The sequence below is a fragment of the Pistacia vera genome, unplaced genomic scaffold (genome assembly GCF_008641045.1).
Source record: "Pistacia vera cultivar Batoury unplaced genomic scaffold, PisVer_v2 Contig188, whole genome shotgun sequence".
NCBI classification, from domain to species: Eukaryota; Viridiplantae; Streptophyta; class Magnoliopsida; order Sapindales; family Anacardiaceae; genus Pistacia; species Pistacia vera.
Genome location: NW_022195981.1, coordinates 1,681,694 through 1,687,871, shown reverse-complemented (window position 1 = coordinate 1,687,871; position 6,178 = coordinate 1,681,694). Strand labels below are relative to the sequence as shown.

General features: G+C 34.5%; 1 long non-coding RNA gene across 3 annotated transcripts; it reads left to right on the top strand.

Annotated features, from left to right (window-relative positions):
• The first annotated feature begins 2,508 nt into the window (after positions 1 to 2,508).
• LOC116127049 lies at positions 2,509 to 4,991 on the top strand. 3 transcript variants are annotated; one of them, XR_004127564.1, is made up of 7 exons: positions 2,509 to 2,595; positions 3,037 to 3,090; positions 3,239 to 3,394; positions 3,563 to 3,642; positions 3,748 to 4,173; positions 4,524 to 4,610; positions 4,872 to 4,991. It is a non-coding gene; the product is annotated as an uncharacterized LOC116127049 (long non-coding RNA). The 3 variants fall into 3 exon arrangements; XR_004127563.1 differs by lacking the exon at positions 4,872 to 4,991 and having other exon boundaries at positions 4,524 to 4,705; XR_004127565.1 differs by lacking the exons at positions 3,239 to 3,394; positions 4,872 to 4,991 and having other exon boundaries at positions 4,524 to 4,705.
• The last annotated feature ends 1,187 nt before the right edge of the window (positions 4,992 to 6,178 follow it).

Sequence of the window (6,178 nt, the reverse complement as noted above, 5' to 3'; positions counted from 1 at the left end):
AGCATCTTTAATAGTGCTCTTTATTTTAAAGAATATATTTAACATAAATAAAGAGCATCTTAATTAATTTTTAAATATAAAGAACAAAATTTGTATTGAAATCCAATAGACTCTTTAAATTATATTTAATAAATACGATAGAGAATTAATAATAAAATGCATAAAAACTTGTAATTTATTAAATAAAATTGGGATAGAGAGTGAAATTTAACTCTTTAGATATAGGGAGCCAAACTCACTCTTTAATTTATATTTAAAGAATAAAGAGTCTATTGAACTCTTGTTTTTATGAACAAATTCTTTAGAGTAATACTACACTTATAAAGAAATTTTACAAAGATCTCCATACAAAGTGATATGGCAAAAAATGAATGGAAGAGTAAATTTAATGAGTTTGACTTTTTGTTTCACTCTTCTATTTATTTTTTACCACCTCACTTTGTATAGAAATCTTTGTAAGTATAATATTATTGAATTCTTTATAATAAAGAGTTTGAGTTATATAAAGTGTCAATTGGAGATGTTCTTAAATAATAATATTTAATTAAAGGAAAACTCAGTAATTTAAATAATATATCCATCAATTTATTCCTTCTAACAAAACATATTAATAAACGATAATGCTACGAACATCGGGATTTTTGCACCGAAATATTGTACCCGTCTACGTGTAACACGCCTCTGATTTTTTTTAACAAATTTTTTCTAGTGAACGGCCATCCATCAAATTTGGACAGCCGTTCACTCACATGGACGCCCGTCTATGTTATATGGACAAGTGTCCATATACAAGGGACGGGCGTCCCCATTTAAAGAACGACCGTCCATAAATAAAATATGAAAATTAAAAAAAAACTTTGGGGACGGTCGTCCATAAATTTTGGACGCCCGTCCATACTTTAAAAAAAAAAAAAAAAATTCGTCTTCATTCCCCACCTCCTCTCTTTTTCTTCTGTCTTCATATCCACCTTTGAATAGCTCTGAAACAGCTTACTCCATGACGTAAAGTAGCTCTTAACATCTCTTCACTGATACCACTAAGATAGTCCTCAAAGTTTTCATGGGATCGCAATAGAAAAGCCATGACGAATGGATAAGGGCTACCTCTCATGGCCTTTTCAATTTTCCTCCTGGGGTTCGTCCTGTGCCTCTGGAAATATATATTCAGGGAGTGGATATATCCAATTTTGATGCAAGGATGCAAGCCATGACGAAACCCATATATACTACAATTGTCCAACATGCCAAGAATGGAAAACCTGTGCTTGTATTTGTCCCTTCAAGAAAATATGTGCGACTCACAACCATTGAATTGAACACCTCAGCATCACTTGTCTCGTCCTCTAAGCAATGACATCCATTTTCTCCCGGATACACTAAAGGGTCGCTTCAGTACAGAGAGCAGCAAGATCTGCTCCCACATAACCATGGGTATCTCTTGCAACTCTTTCAAGATCAACCTAAAACATGCCATCAAATAAGAATGTCACTATACTAAAGAAAAAAGACATAAAATGATTTATAAAGAAAAAAGATATAAAATGATTTATAAAAGACGATGAGATGAAGTAGATAAGAGTCCTACATCTTCCATGCTTTTAGCAAAAGTTTATAATTATATTTTTAATTTAGGGTAAGAGAACGAGAAGTTTTGAATATTTTAAAGCATCCATGACCATAAATAGGATCAAGCTCCGGTTCAGTCTCCGTTTCATCCTTCTCTTTTGTGTGACATGCAGTTAATCATGGTTCAAGAATTGCATAGCAAGTTGGAGTAACTGGAGACGCTATTCTCCAGGTTGAGGTCCCTCAAAAATCCTAATGATTTTTGTAAAAAGGTAATTCCATGGAGGTAAGAGTTTAAGATTTTCGGGGAAGTCAGTAGCGATGAAGAGAATAAGGATAAGTTACAGAACTTCAACCAGGATGCAAACGTACTAGACTGGCTGGAGGACCTCAAAAAGTTGGCTGACGATGTGCAGTATCTGTAGAAACCAAAATAATGGACGGGCGTCCATTCCGTCCAAACATTTTTTTTTTTAAAGTATGGACGAGACGGCCGTCTAAAATTTATGGGCCGTCCCCAAATTTTTTTTTTTTAATTTTCATATTTTATTTATGAACGAGCGTCCTTTAAATGGGGACGCTCGTCCCTTGTATATTGACACCCGTCCATATAACATGGACGGGTGTCCATGTGAGTGAACGACCGTCCAAATTTGATGGACGGCCGTTCACTAGAAAAAATTTGTTAAAAAAATCAGAGGCGTGTTACACGTATGCTAGTATAATATTTCGATGCAAAAATTCCAGTGTCCATAGCATTATTGATTAATAAAACATATCTGATAATTTATTCCAACAATTAATCTAATTTTCCAGTAATCAAGTACCAATAATTCAATATTCCCTAATCCAAACGCTTCTAAAGGATTTTATGAACTTTATCGTGAATTTCATCTTCTGGGTCTAGGTTGTTTTGTCGGTCATTTCCTTTTGCAGGTGCGGCGCAGCTTTGTGGGATTCTTGATTCAAAGAAAAAAGGTCAAGTACCCTGGATTCCAGATTCAACCAAACCCTCAAGAATGTTCAGGGGTACGTTAAAAAAGCTTCCTCTTTTACAAATTTTATCCTAAATTTATTTTTTTTGCATCAGGTTTGAGTGCCCATCTTTTGTTTGGATTTGGGGATTGGTTTTGGTGGGTATGATAGATCTCTTTAATTGGGGTTGGTGATCTAGAATTTGAGTGTTACGTGAAATTTTAGGTTTTGATCTTTGAGATGGGTGATATTGTTGGAAATTTGATGTGGGTTTGGTTGGTTTTTGTGAAATTTAGTGAGAGAAGGGTTGTGTGATTTGTTAGAGTTTGATGAATTCATTGCTTCAAGAAAGAATGTAAAGAGAGGGAATGAAAGATTGAAGATTCATTTGGATCTAATTAAAGCATGATTTTTGTTGTTCTTGTTGTTGTTTAAGCATAGTGCTATTGTAAATTAGTGGAGTTTGATTTACTTGGGGAATTTGTTTTGGTGCAGGCTCGCTTCTTCTTTCAGCAGCTGATATCTGGAGTCAGCTATTGCCATGCAATGGTAAGCCATAATTTCTATTGTGTATGAACTGTTTAATCTTATTCTTTTAATGATAAACCCATTTTTCAGTTAGAAAATATATCATTTTGTATCTTGGGTCTCCAAATTTGAGTATTCATTTGCTTTCTTTTGGTGCTTCTGGATAAAGCAAGTTTGCCACCGGGACTTGAAGTTGGAAAACACTTTGTTGGATGGAAGCCCGGCTCCTCGGTTAAAGATATGTGAGGGAGAATCCTGAATTGGCTTTGAGGGGTTCTTGTGTTTTGGTGATGTTGATGAAGGGGAGTATGTGTATTTGATGAATGTAACCCTCTCTTCCATTTTTGTTATGCAGATTTTCTATTGTTAGATTTATCCATGATTTGAAAAAGGAAAGAAAGAACAATAGATGATTTCGTTGTTTTTTTTAATTTTGATTTATTCCTATATTTCTGAGACTTTTATTATAGTCTGACATATTCAATTAAAACAGGTCCTCATCTTATTACTGGCAATGGGGTTGGATTCAAACCAGATATTTTGGACATGGATGTAATGGAAAAAGTTCTTGAGGTAAATATTGCTTATGTACTATCTTTTCAAACCCTTTCCTCGCCAACAAAAACAAACAAACTCTGTAGGCTAAATTTCTGAATTTTACTTAAATTTCTATGACAGATTGGCAGTGAAGATTCAGTAAAAATGGCTAGGGAGTTGGCCTTGAAAGAGGAGCTTATGGTAAAACTCAAATGATTTTTAAATTTCAGTTATCTATACCAATATGTGTGTGTTGTGAGTTTTTATACCGTTGATATTTACCTTCTCTTAATGGGCATTTCTCTAGACCTTGATCAGACTTCGTCTGAAGTTGTTATGAGCATTGTAATCAGGTTTTTGGGCTGAAATATTTAAAGACTCTGTTCCAATTATTAGATCTCCAACTTTCAAGTTCTTCTGCTCTTAAGAATAATGTGTGAATTTCAAATTCTTTTAAGCTTGATGTCAACCTTCTGGTTTGTGTAGGTAGGGATATTCTCAGGTGCAAATACAGTTGCAGCACTAAAACTCGCTCAAACGCCCAAGAACAAAGGCAAACTTATTGTTGTAAGGACACTTCTGTTTAAATTCTCAAATTCACTCAATAAATGATTCCCAGTTGTCAGTGGTGACAAACTATTTCACCCAGAAGGGAATTAGACTATGAAGTTGTTAAAAGTCTTTTTTTTTTTTTTTTTTTTTTTTTTTTTTCACAGTTTTAAAATGACAACTTCAATACTCAGAATTTTTATTGGTTTAAATTACTTTTGCTGGTGGTTCTATTGGTTGTTGGTCATTTTAACTAGTGAATAGGCTCATGATTGTATTAATTATCTACTTTTTACTGCATATGAAAATGAATGTTGAGTATTGTGTAACCGTTCTTTAAAGCATTATCTTTTTATTTTCTCTTATAGCTATCCCTCTCTCTGAGGATCACAAACCCAACAGAAGTGATGAGGGGAAAAGAATTGAAAATGTTGGCAGCGTCGTAATGTGGGCAGGTAAAATTATTCACTGTATAACGTTTATTATTGAAGTAAGAAGATGCAAATTGCTATCATGATAATTTCCAAGCAATGAGTATATAGTGTAACTGATTTGTGGGGTTGAGCAATAATTCAAAGCCTACAGTTGGTAAAAGTTGTGCTTATTAACTAATTTTAGTTGCTTATTACATTCTTCTATTGTGTCAGAAACAGTTTGACATAAGTCTTGGAGTGACAAGGTTTGGGATTGGAAACCACTAATGAGTGCCTTGTTAGACTGTTGTTCCTCTTATTGTTTTGTCAGGCACTTGGAGAGTTGGAGGTATTCTAGCTATGTCATGTGCATTTGGTAACCGTATGTTGAAGTAATTTGTTGTTGCTAAACCTGATATCCAGGTAATTATCTATATCTTCTGCTTATTATCTTGTGAAGGATTTATATTTTTTAATTTTTTTGCCCCTTAGGGTAGTGATAATCAGTGGTTTTAATGGGCTATGTTTATTTGCAGACCGGGTAGTCAAGCAGATTCAACTGGTAAAAAGACCAAATAATGTTTTCGACAAGAAAACGTGGAATAATATTCATGATGAGTTCAACAGGCAAACATAACTCAATACGACAACATTGAAAGCACCTAGATGTTCTACGACAGTCTAGGGGTGTTCACAGAATCGGTTGAACCGGAACCGCGGGTGTCCTGGTTTGGTTTCGGTTCCGGTTCCTACCCAGGCCACGTCAATGGGTAGGTTCCGATTCCAAATTTTTGGAACTGTTACTATGCGGTTTCGATTCCGGTTCTTATAGTTAGGAACCGGAACCAAGAACAGGAACCGAGACTAAGTAAAATAAATAAAAGATTAGGGGGGTTAATATAAATTTTTGTAGAAAAAGTAATGTGAATACATTTATATTTATATTCATAACATTTAAAGTAAGTTGGTTTGACTTTTGAGAATCTACCTTTACAGTAATGGAGTTTGTATTTTGAATTTAAATTTATAATTTGTAATTTTATTTTTGTTAACAAGTGCCAGGTGGGGTATTTATAAGTTTTAAGCGTTTTTTGCGATTTTAAAACTGTTGGGGGATCATGTAATTTTACAGTAGCCCAAAACCGGACCGGAACCATTGTTACGGTTCGGGTTTTGAGTACCTAGGAACCGAACCTTCGGTTCCAGTTCTGGTTCCAAATTTCAAGTAACCGTCGGTTTTGGTTTCGGTTCTGGTTCCTTCAAGAGTGCAGGGTACCCGAAACCGAACACCCTTAACGACACGCTACTATATTATGAAGTCTCTTATAATCAAAACACTTTGCTATTGAGGTTATTTACTTAGATTGATAAAGTTTGCTGCATTTCTTTCATGTTTACTTTCAATGTATGTTTTTCATCCTTAAACTTCTCAACTGGGTGTTTGATAAATAGTTTGTAGCATTTACTTGATGTTTCTCATTACAAAAGTAAGGGGTTCTGTTAAGATTACTCATGAATGGCATTGGCAATAGCACCCTCGTAGTCTCAAGATCACTAGATCAGTTGCATTATCTGTGATATTTTTGTAGCATTACTGTTTATCTACGTAC